The sequence below is a fragment of the Anabrus simplex genome, chromosome 3 (assembly GCF_040414725.1).
Source record: "Anabrus simplex isolate iqAnaSimp1 chromosome 3, ASM4041472v1, whole genome shotgun sequence".
In the NCBI taxonomy this organism is placed as follows: Eukaryota; Metazoa; Arthropoda; class Insecta; order Orthoptera; family Tettigoniidae; genus Anabrus; species Anabrus simplex.
The window spans coordinates 59,494,948-59,511,658 of record NC_090267.1 but is presented as its reverse complement, the minus strand read 5'-3'; the positions used below and the strand labels follow the sequence as shown (position 1 = coordinate 59,511,658).

General features: G+C 38.7%; 1 long non-coding RNA gene across 1 annotated transcript; it reads right to left on the bottom strand.

Annotated features, from left to right (window-relative positions):
- Positions 1-343: 343 nt before the first annotated feature.
- On the bottom strand, positions 344-6,503 carry LOC136867001 (uncharacterized). The gene is made up of 3 exons (XR_010859604.2): positions 6,368-6,503; positions 3,413-3,516; positions 344-462 (listed from the first exon to the last, which is right to left on the bottom strand). It is a non-coding gene; the product is annotated as an uncharacterized lncRNA (long non-coding RNA).
- Positions 6,504-16,711: the final 10,208 nt, after the last annotated feature.

Below are 16,711 nucleotides of genomic sequence, written 5' to 3'. Positions count from 1 at the left end.
GCATTAGAGTTTAAATTAAATATCCGTATTTCGAGTCTAGAAACATTACTTTCATTTGAAATGTGTCAAATATGTCTGATTTTGTACTACGAAAACTAATTTCATTTTAACTTTCTAGAAGCCTGTGAACGCTCATTATGTATGAATTGATTTCATGTTTTGAATTTACTGAACCCTTGAACTTACCATAGAATTATTGGTTCAATACAGAACCATTAAACAGGAAACAGCCACCTCCAAAAACAAAAATAGCACCTGCATATGCATTAATTCTCTCCAACTGACCAGAATGAAATGTACTGTACATGTAGGTAAGGACTGAAATAAATGTAGTCACGTTCATGGATTTCTATTTCATGATATTTATTGAGGTAGCGGTTTTACAACATCGATTCTCTATTGGTTTTGTTATTTGGGGCCAGTCCATGTCTTGATATTTTCCAAGTAGTTGAAGACATACACCTAGAACAGAATAACAATAGAATATTAACTTGTTTAGAGTAAAGTATGAGGGTTCTCAAGTGAGCTCATAAATGTTATCGATTGGACCATAAAATTGAATATCATTCACTCGTAGAACACACTGAGTATTCCGGTCATGAACAATAGAACTACGGAAAGACCACAAAATTTTGTTAGGGAGAAAGAGCACACAATCTTGCATAGCTAAAGATGGTCAAAAATCTTTGAGTTAAAATCATTTACATACAACTTGAAAATACAATTTCAAAAATTTTCATTGGCATATAAAGTGAAAGAACTATCTTATACTGGAGGCCTGGCATCATTTTTCGCCTACCAGTTGCTCAAACTGTGGTGTTTTGTTTTACCTTATACTATTCTCGTAACTTTCTTAAATGATCATCTATAAGCTGTCTTCTCAAGTTTGTTTCTTCCGCTTTAAGAGAGAGAAACTATTTCCAAATATACAGTATGTGCTACCGAGCATTGAAAGTATACCAGAGTGAATTACGTGCTAGTTTCGTCTTTCTAGTAGTGACCATGTTTCAGTACCTCATACGGTAGAATGGAAGACAACACTGTTGATTTCATTAATATATTTGAATCTAGCATTCGTCTTTATTATAATAATATTAATTTCTAATACCTGCCAAAGAAAATATATTTTATTTTATGATTATTTCCTATTACCCATACAGTTAGAATATAATAAATGGCAGTGCATTTGGAATGATACCGCGGGCCGTACGTTTGACATCCCTGACTTAAGTGATCGTTGATGAACAAAAAGTAGAGAACAGATCACAATAGGATAGATTAAAATAGATGGCATCTAGGATTCAAGTGACAGCAACAACTGTGTAGTTATGATATTTTTCGGCAAACGAAGGGAAACTTGTACATCTAATTGAGCTTGTCAGTTCTTTCGGTTACTTCAAAGTACAGTTGAATTGAAGTCTTAAAATTTAGTGAAATATTCAGTGACAGGTCATACTAATTTCTTATAAGTGGGATTGAGTCTTAAATGAGTAATAAAGAAGATAATTATAAGCTGAAAGCTGTAAATTACTGGATACTCCCTACACTATCACGAACTACTCCAATTTAAGAATCTTCGGAGAAGTTGAAGATACTGACGGCATTTCCGTGCCTCATGAAGATTGCCGGAGTGTTGAAGGCCATGTTCTGGAATGACACGATTGGTTGACGGAAAACGCTCCATGGAAATGTAGTATAATGGAGTGCGGACTCTTGAGGGATGGAACCATATCGAAGTCATCGCCCAGAGTTGAACAGTGTTAGAAAAACCAAATACCTTAGCTTGCTCATTTCTGCATATTGTGACACATTTCCAGACGCCCTAGCAACATGTAAATGTGACCTGTATGAAATTGAGGCACGTCGCTGGAGTCCTATGTGATCACTGGATGTCTGTTCTCCTGAATGTCGAAGTCTGCAAGAACGTCGTGCGCCAAGTTGCTCTCTATATGTCTGAATGCTGACCTGCCTCTGCAAAACATGATAAAAGTTGATTTCGCATGGAAAGGCGTATGCACTGTGGACACTGGGTCTTATGCTCTGAAACCTTTCAAAACGATGATTTACGAGAGGATATGGGAGTGGAGCCCATCAAGATAAAGATGGTATGCGCTGGTGCAGTGTCGTCATGCACAGCGTTAAGCAATTTGTGGTAAAAACAACATTTTACGTTCACCTAGATGGAAACTATTCTCGTGGAAGGCCCAAGAAATTTTAGCTAGAGCCTCTGAGAGTGGACACAGCATCAATCAACGTGTCCACATAACGACACCTTCGACCAGTAGAATTGACAATCAGCATAAAGGAAAGCATACCGTGCACCACGCGGAAAACATTGTGAGGGAGAAGACTCAGAGAATTCGAGAAATTTGGGAAGACTAAGAAAGAGCGCGCATGCAAGAAACGGCAGCACATCGCAATATTGTAACCATTTTGTTTTGGCTTTTAGGTTTTCGCCTTTAGATCTACAATCAACATATAGTCATGAGAAACATTTCCAGTATTTTTACTAAACAATACAAGAAAGTAAAAAATGATCATGACCAAAGAACTAAAAAACATGATTATAAAGAATCAGCGACTGTGTTGTTTATCTTAAGAAGTAGTTGTGAAACTAAAGAAGAATTTCATTTTTGCATAACCTAGAAACATACAAGCATGAAATGTAGAACTGAATCGAAAAACATTGTAGAATGAATTGGTTTTAGATGACTACTTAAATAATATTAGCTTTTAACTTCTACTAGGAATGAAAGAGGGAAACTGGAGGTTCGTAATTTGTCTCTGACCTTCCTTTTGGCTTAGATAACGACTCTTCTGAGAATTTTATGTTTTTCACAACTTGTGAAGTAACCTTCAATAGTTACAGTTCCGCAACTTTACAGGGTGGTCAATCATCTGACAACTACATTCGGCTGTGGTTTAAAACAATTTCATAGAATGGGTGACCGTGACTGTCACATAAGGTACAGGGTATTCAGATGCACCACTATAACGTTCTAGTGCAGTCCTAAAATTACTCATGTGACTGGATACTGTAGGTGTGAACTAGAACTATGGAGATGACGTTGTAAAAAGTGACATGACTCAAAGGGCAACCATGTCGTCTTCAGCTATTACAGGTTGTCAAGCCTGCGAATATTGAGGCACGTACCACCCTCCAGATGCACCGCAATTTCCTTTTAAAACGGTACAAGGACTTCTACTATAATACGTCATGATTCCACAGTAAATTTCGCAGTGTATTAGTCTCAAAGATCAGACTTCCCTTGAATGAATAGCATATTTATCTATTACTGCTCACTGTATCTTAACTATACATTAATATTATCACTACACAGGACTGAATACCTGAGTGAATTATTACTTGGACTGGACTTCACATCAAGCCTAAAATTAATAATATCTTTACCTATCCAACTCCTCTTCACTTGTCTGGCTGTGAGCTCCATGGTAGGCATGCCTCTGTTGCTACTTCACAGACTGCAGCTAAGGCCTTGGCGGCTGCGTCGTAGTCTAAAGTCACATGAAAAACCATTCCCTCTTAGTACAGTCATCGTTTTATACACAAGAGAATTGAATATCGTTTAATATAAATCAATGTTTTACTTAAAAGTACAAACTATCCAGTGATTCACCAATCAATTAAAGGCCGTACCATGCTTATCTATTCAAGGTAGACATCATTCGTCCTCATCATCACTGATCTACACTTAGGGCTGTGGCCAGTGTGACAGATTCCCTGTAGTTTGTTTACCAGCCTTTTCTTGAATGATATACCAAATAAGTTGGAAATGTATCAAACATCCCTAAATTTTCCCTACCTTTAAAATCTCTAGTCAAGCTTGTTTGTTCACACATGTTATTCCATGCATCTCTCCACAGACAGCTCGGAACATTCCGCTTAGTCGAGCAGGGCGTCTCCTAAGCCCCAAGACTTCCCAGCTCAAAGTTTGCAATATTTTTGTAATACTACTCGTTTGTCCCAAATAAGCCAGAACAAATCGTACTGTTTTTCTTTGGATCTTTTCCAGTTCTCGAATCAGGCAGTCCTGGTGAGGATCCCATACACGAGAACAATACACGAATTGGGGTCTTACCACCGACTTTTACGCCCTCTCCTTTACCTACTTACTACAACGCCTGAATACCATCATAACCATATGAAGAAAACTGAATCCTTTCTCAATAACCTCGTTTTTGTGATTACTTCCAATGAAAATCATTCCTTATATTAAAATTTAGTTATATACGGTGATCCCCATGAGGTACTATCACCCAATCAGCACAGTAATTAAAACTGAGAGGGCTTTCCCTGTCGGTAAAACTTACATGACTTTTCACCCATTTTACCATCATGACCGCTGTCTGCTGTCCATCTCATAAATTTGTAAAAGCCATTTTGCAGTCGTTCAAATTCTGTAACTTAGTTATTACTCCATACAGTATAACATCATACATAAAGAGTTCGTTCGTTCGTAATCTGTTTTCTCTCCAGGGTCGGTTTTTCCTTTGGACTCAGCGAGGGATCTCACCTCTACCGCCTCAAGGGCAGTGTCCTGGAGCTTCAGACTCTGGGTCTGGGAATACAACTGGGGAGGATGGCCAGTACCTCGCCCAGGCGGCCTCACCTGCTATGCTGAACAGGGGCCTTGTGGGGGATGGGAAGTGTGGAAAGGATAGACAAGGAATAGGGAAGGAAGTGGCCGTGGCCTTAAGTTAGATACCATCCCGGCATGTGCCTGGAGGAGAAGTGGGAAACCACAGAAAACCACTTCCAGGATGGCTGAGGAGGGAATCGATCCCTCCTCTACTCAGTTGACCTCCCGATGCTGAGTGGACCCCGTTCCAGCCCTCGTACCACTTTTCAAATTTCGTGGCAGAGCCGGGAATCAAACCCGTGCCTCAGGAGGTAGCAGCTAATCACACTAACCACTACACCACAGAGGCGGACTACATAAAGAGTATTGTCTGTTATTCCAGTTCTTTACTCATGGTACTACAGCCCTGAGGGGCCTTGGTCTACCAAGCGACCGCCGCTCAGCCCGAAGGCATGCAGATTACGAGGTGTCGTGTGGTCAGCACGGGGAATCCTCTCGGCCGTTATTCTTGGCTTTCTAGACCGGGCTTTACTCATATCATGCATATATATACATTAAGAAACACAGAGGTCCAATAATACTGCTTTGAGGTAACCCCTCTTAATCATTACAAGATCAGACAGTCCTTCGCCTGCTCTAATTATTTGACTTCTATTTTCTGGAAATTTGGCATCATTCAGTCAAAGTTTTATATCGTACATTTATTTGGGAATAAGTATTGTATTTCATTCTCTTCAGAAGTTCCTCGATGATATTCTCTCGTGACTTTTCTTTTTTTCAGTATTTATAATTATTATTCCCCAGCTCCCAAATACTATATATATATATATATATATTGCTACTTGCTTTACGTTGCACCGACACCGACAGATCTTATTGCGACGATGAAACAGGAAGGGGCTAGGATTTGGAAGGAAGTGGCTGTGGCCTTAGTTAAGGTACAACCCCAGCATTTGCCTGGTGTGAAAATAGGAAACCAAGGAAAACCATTTTAAGGGCTGCCGACAGTGGGGTTCGAACCCACTATTTCCCGAATACTTGATACTGGCCACACTTAAGCGACTGCAGCTATCCAGCTCGGTCCGATGAATATTAGCATCCCAGTGTTGTCTTTGATGTGGCCCAGCATTTCACGATAGGCCTATCAAATGTTAATTAGTCACTTGAAAAGCCACCAGATCTAGTGTAAAACAATCACTTCAGTGTAACGTTTCTACACAATAATGGCCACACACACAACGTAGTTCGTTATAGGATAAGCATGAAACTGAACCCCACGTTCTAGTTCTCTGCTCCTAAGAGATGACAACATGCAATGTCGAATGGCTAAGAACGAACTGTAGACGACTCTTGTGTCAGAGTTGTAGCACGTTAAAATAAAATAAGTTGACGGTGCCTTAGGTTTTATTAAAATTAGGATCAAGAATATAATATTTTAATCCAACTTAGGCTCTCCCTTGGTAAATTATTCCGATTCTTAACTTCTCTTCCTACAAACGAATATTTTTTTATCCAATTTGTCCTATTGAATTCCAACATTATCTGCAAATTGTGATATTTTCTGCCCTAAATGTAGGTCAGTGGTGACTGACTGATACCAAACAATAGAGAATTAACATTTGCTAGATTGATGATGATGATGATGATGATCGTAATGATTAAGTAGGTGATAAGGATGGTACAAACTTTTGTGATTACAAGGTTGGATTAGTTAATTTTAAAAAAATACTTAAGTCATGTATTTAGAACAGTTATCGTGTACATACCCAGAAGAACAGTTCGTTTCCCATACATGCTACCATTGTAGGGGATCTTCTTATGTTCATTGCCTGCAGCACTTAGTAAGACGGCAGCCAGTGCAATAATGAAGCAGATTATGGTGGAGATGTGAACCATGATGTTTTACTGGAGGAAAAAACAAATGGCATAAGTCAATTCCCTGGTTCAAGCATGAATACTGATGTATACACATTCGTAAACAGTACATTAATACAATAAATAAAACCGGTATGTAAGTTATATTATGATAGAAAATATATTATTTATTACTATTAGTAATTATCTAATTACAAAACCTATTGATGATAATAATAATAATAATAATAATAATAATAATAATAATAATAATAATGAAAATAATCTCGTGTGGCTATTTCTTGCCGAGTGCAGCCCTTGTAAGGCAGACCCTTCGTTAAGGGTGGGCGGCATCTGCCTTGTGTAGGTAACTGCGTGTTATTGTGGTGGAGGATAGTGTTTTGCGTGGCTGTGTAAGTTGCAGGGATGTTGGGGATAGGACAAAGACCCAGCCCCCGGGCCACTGGATTTAACCAATGAAGGTTAAAATCCTCGACCCGGCCGGGAATCGAACCCGGGACTCTCTGAACCGAAGGCCAGTACGCTGACCATTCAGTCAATGAGTTGGACAGGGCTATAGATAATAAAACTAAACTAATGAATGAAAATTACAACTAAATTGGAGACTTGTAAATAAAATTGAGAAATTTAGCAAACATAACATCAACTTTTCTGAAATAAGTTATTAGAAGTTGCCTGATATAGTTCATCTCACATGTTTAAGTAAATTACTAATTCGTATCTACGAGTACTTATTTCAAAAATGAGAAATTCAAATAAAAGTTGATAAATAGTTTTTGGCATTTCACAGGCACAATTACAGGGCTCCTAGATATTGATTCTAAACCCCTCAATACGTGACCCAAATTTTCCATGACCTGACGTAAATTTCGTTAAAATCAGCCTGACTTGCATGTTCGGTAAGGACAAATACATTGCTAGCTCACCTCTTGAGCTAGTTATCCACGTTTTCAGTTTCTGTTTGTAAAACGACATAGGGAACTTGTTATATATTAACAAAGAGTCGAGGGAAGTCGCAGATTCTTTGGAAAGTTCATCAGCTCTCTCGTTCCTTTCCGAGTCGTCATGGTCGCGTAGGCATTTCATGCAGAAGTGCTTGTTTTAGCCTAATACTTGCGATGTTATATTAATAGCAAACAAATGTAAATTATACTTGTTTTGAAATACATCCAAAGCACCCTGATTTATAGGCATGATATTTTCTTTTCAAATTCAAGCACGTACATAGCTTTGTATATATACGGCTTCATTTTTAAGGTCGCTGGGATGGAAGATCCGTGCAGAAGTACATTGTGAACCACTCGGTGTATCGTTCAGAACGTCTGATAATTTTGTAGTTAACGGATCACAAGGAAAGCAGTCATATGGGATCCAACAATCTGCTTTGGAAAATACCATTATTTGGCTTCAGCGAAACCATTACCAGATTTATAACATTTTTAATACGGCTGGTGTTCTGAAATAAGGGTGGTATTCGTAAGAAGATCTCCAAAATTAATTTTAATTGTTCGAACGACCTTTCAAAAATATTGTTGAAGACTCTCTACGAAAACGTCGATGTATTTGTGTTTGACAAGACGAAGTACTGTTATTGTCGTAGCCTAGGTGTCCCTCTGCTTTTCTTGCTCTATGTACCAACCTATCCCTCTTCAGCCACCTCACGTATTCCCTCCACCAAAGCCGTTTCTTACGCACATATAGCCAGTGCCTCTTTGCTATTGCTTCCATCAGGTTAAACAAGCACTAATTTTTGCTAAATTCATGTGCGTTACCCCCAGTTAATGAGTAAAAACCTTATTCTACCAAGCCTTGATCCCTGCACAACAATGTTCTACTGTAAACAGAGCGACATAAGGATATTTTCATCCGGGAACTCACTTTTACATTAGTGTTACCGCACCATGACCCGTTTTTATTATTATTCTACCCTTCTCCCATTCAAATATCGCCAACTCGTTCTTCTCTTACCAAGTGGATGCAGTATCACTTCATATGTGGTACGAACCATCATCTCACTTTCAGCATTCGTATGTAATACGATATTTTAAAAGCTTCTGTTCTCCTTGTTTCAACACTAGTCGTGATTCATGTCCACACAGTGCTGTGCTCTACATAAGTCTTCAAAAACTTCTTTCTAATATCAATGTCTTATGTGGACTAATTAATTTCCTTAAGTGGGCTGATGACCGAACAGACAGACAAGTAAGGCCTTCGTTGCTGTTCTACAGTAGATTTTATATCCTCCTTATATCTGCCATAGTAAGTAACAATATCCAACCACCACTTTTAATACTTCATTTTTTGCTCCAGCTAACTTTAATCCAACGAATTCCATTACTTTCGTTGTAGATGTAGTTATTTTCATTTTGGTCCCCTTTTCGAAGACTGTCCATCGAGTGATAAAACAGTAATACATGAATGACTGCCTTACCTGTATTGAAGGATGTGCGTCTGTTCGGTGTTACACTGCAGTACTGAGTCCTCTTCATGCTCTGCTGTCTTATATACATCCACTGCTCAGTCGTGGGTGATACTGTGTGGTGGACACCAACATATTTTGTGAATATTAATATCCCTTTATTCTTCTGTCACAAGCAGAGAATAAAAATGATGTTGTGTCCATGGTCGAGTCATATATATCGCTCTTCTGTTTCAGACGTTTCACATCTAGAATAAAGAATGGCTGTCTTTCCCTTCTTTTGAGTACTATCAGTAGTAATGGGTCTATTCGTATATCTTGCGTAAGGAAATAGTAACTCTCGAAATAATTCGGTACTTTCATAAGTGCATTAACTTCAAGCTGGCATTGTTAGGTATTAGGTCTTAAATTGAGTACAGATCATGCTGATATTTAGTGTAGAGCCAAAATAGCATGAGTACGCGAGACTCTAAACTGGTAATATCATTGCCATTCAATGGTACGTTCGACATAAGGTGATAAGGTCCAATTCAGAATGAAGGGGAAGATCTTAAAACATCAGAATCATTCAAAGTAGAAGAAGACGTTACAGAAATATTAATCATCGTCGTCATCATCATCATTTAATTCAACTGAATTTCTCACATATTAGAGCATCTTTATCTAAATAACAAGAGTATTCCTTGTCATACATCATACGAGGGTACGTGAATACAGTTCTTACATGCCTACACTAATATACTCACACATACATACATCCTAGAGAGAGGTAATCCACCTAATAACCACCCCTATTAGGTAATTGAAAGATCGAGCTCCTAATCAGTTCATATGAACAATAATTATTTTATATGTTGTTTGCATTAAGCAGGGCTTGATTGATAACTCAATATTTAAATTGCCAACCATCAGGCGGATTGTCTCCTTTAGATTTGATTTGAGAAATAAAATCCAATACACGGTACTTCAAGTTAGGGAGTACAAATGGCCAATGATTTTTTCCACGCAGTCTCCTCTATGGTCTATATAATGGTGTCTGGGAATTTGTTTATTCTTAAGAAGTCCAGCGTCTCCTTAAACATTGTCTCTCTAGCGCCAATCATAAGGCCAATGACTTCCCATTTTGTAATTTCATACCGAGCTCGATAGTGCGGCCAGTATCCAGTAATCGGGAGATAGTGGGTTCGAGCCCCACTGTCGGCAGCCCTGAAGATGGTTTTCCGTGGTTTCCCATTTTCACATCAGACAAATGCCTGGGCTGTACCTGAATTAAGGCCACATCCGCTTCCTTCCAATTCCTACGCCTTTCCTATCCCATCGTCGCCATAAAACCTATCTGTGTCGATGCGACATAAAGCAAATAGCAATAGCAATTTTAATTTCATACTTCTTTCCGAGATCCTTAGAGACAGAATCCAAAAAGGATAGTTGCCCTTGCATGCGGATTACCAAGAAGATACATCCCCATAATTCGTTTTTCAAGCAATACTTCAGTTACATTTTGAATCAAAGTGTCTATGATGTAATGACTCAATATATTTCAAGATTACTTATCATGGTGTAACAAGTCCAATCTAAATTAATTTGATCTAATGTAAAATGTCATTTTGGGATTAGCATTATAATAAATTGTTCCAAAACATTAATTTTAATATATAATACTGTGTTGTAGGTGCCGATGGCCTAGATGTTAGGCCCCTTTAAACAACAATCATCAACATCATCGTCATACTGTGTTGTCATAATATTTTAACAGACAACGATAACCATGAACTATTTAAAAATATTTCTTCTAATACCACGAGCACCATTTTTCAAATAATAATAATAATAATAATAATAATAATAATAATAATAATAATAATAATAATAATAATAATTTATCTTTGATGGGCAGATGTTATGTTATTGAAAAATGTTAAATTACATCTTCAATTTATGCGTGACACGTGGAAATTCAGGAGGGAAAGGTACTCAAAATTATTATTATTTTTAATTGAAGTTTATTCCATACGATGACTTCTTTCATCACCTCAAAAGTGTACGGAAAATGAAACTTAACGCTTCAGTAGTTACTTTCCGTACATCTTTATATAAAAAAAAACCTCTCTGATTGGTTGAATGCGCTTACTAACAGTTTTCTCTGACTGGTTCAAATTTCCTCTCGGGTATTGATTTTCAGAACTTCTCTTCATTATTATTATTATTATTATTATTATTATTATTATTAGTTAAGGTACTGTTGTATGTATTGTGTTTGTCACCGCTAGTTCGCTCATACATAATTTAGGTGGTAACGTGTCAAATTTATTTTTTTCTTTTCTTTCTTCTCCTCCTTCTGCTTTCTGGGCCTCATTGAATCACTTCAGTCAATCATTTTCTGGACATCTTCTTCGATAAGTTTTCTTTCCTGATTGTGGAGTAGCTTTATATTCGTTCTGATCTTTTCTGTCGTTCCTCATCTGTAAATACCCTTTACATTGCAGGGCGTTTGTCTATTTGAATGCTGAACACATTTTTAGCAGACAAAGTAGGGGTCCCCATATTACGAAAAAAGTAAAACTAAGCAATTTCCTCAATTGTGCCTAAAGTTGAAGGGCTAAAGGGGCCGAAAAGGTTTCAAATTGTGAGTCTTTGATAGCTGTATCAAACTAAAACAATACATTTCGAGAAAGTCTCTTCCTGCCTAAATGTAATTCCGGAAAAACAGCCTAAAATCGATTGTTTCTTTACTCGTTCTTTCTTTATTCAAATCCTAGATAAATTAACTTATTTACACAATTCTTTCTGTACTATTTTACTTGTTTCTTTACCCTTAGGCGTTTACGGATTTTTGAAAAACTCTCCACTGACCCACATTAGCGTTCGTAGTGGTAGAAAGAGACAAACTCCTAATCTAATCGACAGGGTAATGATGATTAAGAAAAGGATTCTACATTTTTAGGAATAAGTACCGAACTCCATACTTTATTTACCTAAAATTCGTAGTTCATATCCCCAGGATATTTTCAACAAGGATTTGCTTGCCTAAAATGGATTTTTGGTTTACATTTTATCTTTATGCTTTACAGTTTCTTTAAATTTTCTGTTTTGTTTTGTAAATTGTCCAGAGTTATTTATAGTTCTTCAAAATCCTCTCTAATTTCCCTAATCCATCCTCTTTGTTGCTTTCGATTCCAAAGTTGCTCTATTATTTTCTTGTTAATCCATTTATTTATTAAATTAAAAAAATCACTATATTATGGAATAACATATTGCGTTCAACTGCAAATGAAGTGAAATTCATCTCACTCGTAAGGTAAAACATCATTTTCCGTCACATTGTTCTTCCTGCAGTCTTCTGAACTCTCCATTGCAAAGGTAATAACTCGCGATTGTGTTCCTAATGCATCAGCGTGTTCTTAGATGGCTGAAACTTCTATGACTGAGAGTATAGAATATATCCAGGGTATTCTCTGGATCCCCTTGTGGGTGGGGGAGGTAGAATAACATCCACGGTCTCCCCTGCCCGTCGTAAGAGGCAAATAAAAGGATCTCTTAACTTGTGGGCGTGGATTGGCTACCACGGCGCCATTAACTGAGTCCTCGCATTGCTTCCACCTATTTGTGCCAGGCTTCTCACTTCCATCTATCCTATCTGACTTTCCTTTGTCAACTCTTGTTCTTTTCTGACCCCAACAGTATTTCATACGGAGGACTAGAGAATCATTATCACTGTCTTCATTGTCTTTATTTGGGTGATACCTTCATTTCTCGAAGTATCAGATACTTTCTACTTTTTCTCTCTGATTAGTGTTATATAAAGAATGGTTGCCCAGTTGTATTTCCTCTTAAAACGATAATCACCCCCTCATAATCACCACCTATTCCCTGGATGTCGTAAAACGCGACTAAAATTGATCACTCCCCTTTAAAGCGTGGACTAGCAACCACGACGCCCTCACTGAGCTCATGGTCCCACATATTTGTACCAGACCCCTCTGTTTCATATTTCCTGTCCGACTTTCCTTGACCAATTCTTTTTCTTTTCCTAGCCCGATGGCATTAGGTTTGTAAGGCCTGGGGACTCTTTGATTTTCACAATATTTGTGTCACTTCGCCTTTTCTCTGCCGATACCCCTATCAATCAATCATCAATCAATCAATCAATCAATCAATCAATCAATCAATCAATCAATCAATCAATCAATCAATCAATCAATCAATCAATCAATCAATCAATCAATCAATCAATCAATCAATCAATCAATCAATCAATCAATCAATCAATCAATCAATCAATCTATCTATCTTCAATGATCTGCATTTAGGGTGGTCGCCAAGGTGACAGATTCCTTATAAATATTTTACCTCATATTTGCATTTATTTATAATTGTTTACCCAGCTTCTTCTTAAATATTTTCAACAAAATTGGAAAATTATCGAACATTTCTCTTAATAATTTACTCCATTCCCTTACTCCTCGTCCTATACATGAATATTTGCTCCAATCTGTCATCTAGAATTTCAACTTTCTCTTTATATTATGATCTCTGCTATTTTTAAAAGCTCCACTCAGTCTTATTCCACTTATGTCATTCCACGCCAACTCACCACTGACAGCTTGAAACAGACCACATAGTCGAGCATCTCGTCTCCTTACTCCCAGGTCTTCCCAGCCCAAAATTCACAACATTTTGGTAACAGTAGTCTTTTCTCGGAAATCACCCAGAACAAATCGTGCGCTTTCCTTTGATTTTTTCCAATTCTTGTATCAAGTAGTCCTGGTTAAGGTCCACACTGGAGCCATACTCTAAGTGCGGTCTTACCAGAGACTTACAGGCCATCTCCTTTTCATCCTTACTACAACCCCTAAATACTCTCATAACCATTTGAAGAGATCTGTAACTTTTCTTAACTACCTCGTTAATACTATTACCCTAATAAAGATCATTCCTTATATTAACATCTAGGTATAGTACGCGAACCTTTTCTTGAGCCCTACTTCCCATTCAGCACTATGGAGCTCAGGGCTCAAGAAAAGGTTCGCGTACTATACTTACATTATTCCCCATGAGGTACTATCATCCCATCAACACAATAATTAAAACTGAGAGGACGTCTCCTCTTGGTGGAACTTTTTCATCCCTTTTACATTCGTGCCATTGTCTGCTGTCCATCTCACTACATTCTTTAAGTCATCCTGCAGTCGCTCACTATCATGCAGCTCAATAAACGCCTTTTCCCTCTGTTGATAAAAAAGATAAAGAGGACAACACTTTTACATGGCTGCGGTTATTTTCTGCGTCGAATATGGTAGTGTGACGTATGATTCAGCATCGCGAACTGCTCCTACCATTTGAATAAGGAATTCTACCTCTGAGAGAAACAAGGCAGCTGGCACCCCTCACCTACGCTGCCAAAATTCATGAAATGCCGGAACATTTAAACAATAAATGCCTCTTTGATAAATTATACCGCCAAAGGTTCGAAAATCGGATGAATGCTCCATGAACAGTTCGTATGTGAACTGATAGTATGTGCCGTAAGTTGGATGTGGCCATCGGCGGTCGTCTTGCGCAGACTCCTAGCGAGGTACTTCCGTGGCAAGTTCTGCACCAGCATATACGAGCTGAGTCTACTTCGGGGTGAACGCGGATATTTCTGTTCATGGTATGTTCATGAGTCCGTTCACCAACATCCGTACGTTATACTAGTCTTCACGGATGGTTCTGTTTTACGAGAAAATGATGGATGCTCCTTAGCTCCCAACGATTTTAGCACCAAACCTCTTGTTTCCTGCAACGCCCACTGGTACAGCAGATTTATGATTGTATACCCAGTTTATGCAATCATGGCATCGGAATCACCTTCACATGGCTTCCCCAAGCCATGTGAGGGTTGCAGGTAACGAACTTTCAGATCAAGCTGCGAAAAAAGCAGGACCTTTATCACCTAGACGTATGTGCTAGGTTTATTTGTTCTGAGTTACAACGAAGCATTCTGGCTTCCGGGGAATCGAGGTGGGTAGCTATCCAAACTCCCGACCAGCTGAAGGTAATTGAGAAGGCAATGGTTATATGACGGCCTCTTTGAGGCCTTTGCGGAGAGTGGCCATAATTTCGTGTCAGCTGAGGACAGGTCATGGATGATCTCCACACTGGGGAAACCATCCCCTGTATGTTTATCTGGTGTCGAATTCACTATGGTCCACATCCCCATAGTGTGCTCCGATCTCCCCAGGGGCTTAACTTGGGAGTGTGGGTTGATGACCACGGGGCCTTTAGCTGAGACCCTTTTTATGTGCCAAGCTCCTCACTTTCATCAATCCTATCCGACCTCCCTGGATGAACTCCTGATTTTTACGACCCCGACGGTATTAGAGCATTCGAGGCCTAGGAGTTTCTCATTTTCACCCCTTTCCCAACTCTTGTCTTTCATTGACCGACACATTCATTTTTTGACGTGTCGGATCCCTTCCAATTACCCCTCTCCCAGAAGCCCCTGATTAGTGTTAATAGAGGTGTTTGAGTCATGTTTAGTTTTTGTACGTTTAAGTTATGTTCGTTTTGGTTTTAGGTTATGTTTATTTTGAACTATTTACTGTGAGTATTGGTGTATTGGCAACAGGGTATTGGTGAGTTAGTTGGCACAACATGGCGACGGAATACAGTCCATTGTTAAATTACGCTATTTTCAATCATGCCGGAGGAAAATTCAACGAGTCTTTCAGTGTGAAATGATGTAGTAATGTGTAAATGAGCATTGTGTTATAAATGCGCGAGTTATTAAGCCCATCATTTTGGACCCACGGGCAAGATTTAAGAGTGAATGGTTACACATGTGGACTAACAATGCCATTTAGCGGCTTCTTCACGGCAACACAGGCTTGTTTACGACGACAAGCGGCTTCGTAATCATCATCATCAACCACTCAGGGCAGGTAATCACTCAATATTTATTCAGGCCATCCTAAGATACTATCCTTAAACCATTGATCCCACAGAAAATGAAATGAAATGGAATGGCGTATGGCTTTTACAGTAGTGCCGGGAGTGTCCGAGGACAAGTTTGGCTCGCCAGATGCAGGTCTTTTGATTGACTCGAGTAGGTGACCTGCGCGTCGTGATGAGGATGAAATGATGATGAAGACGACATATACACCCAGCCCCCGTGCCAGCGAAATTAACCATTTTTGGTTAAAATTCCCGACCCTGTCGGGAATCGAACCCGGGACCCCTGTGACCAAAGTCCAGCACGCTAACCATTTAACCATGGAGCCGGACATCCCACAGAAAGGCTATGATTAATACTGAAAAGCGCAGTAGTAAGGGGCCAGCTGACAAGAATGGCGAAGTTCGTTACCTAGCGAGTTTGACAACGAAATAAAATTCAACTGCGATGTGACCACCTGATAGAGATTAGTAGTAACTGTGAGGAAATTCAATCGAATTTAGAAGTAGAGGAATCTAATAATTCTAGTCATGATGAAGACAGGGAACAATTCGAAGCAAGTTATTTTTGGTTAATGGATAAAATGATGAAATTACTATAGGAACATAATCAGGGATATCAGTTTGGTAGTACAATTCTTCTTCTTCTTATTATTATTATTATTACACAATGGTGCGGGAATCACAGTGATTTACTAGAAACAGTTCCTACTGAACACAGAGAGACCTAGTTACCACTGACAACGATGGTGGTGTTAAAACCTTAGGGCATGTTTGGCATCCAACTACAGATAAGTTTCTTGTAACAACAAAGGTCAATGTAAATGAGTCATAAGCGGCGAAGCACAGCATATTTAAGCGCCTTATACCTTCCACTGTTGCA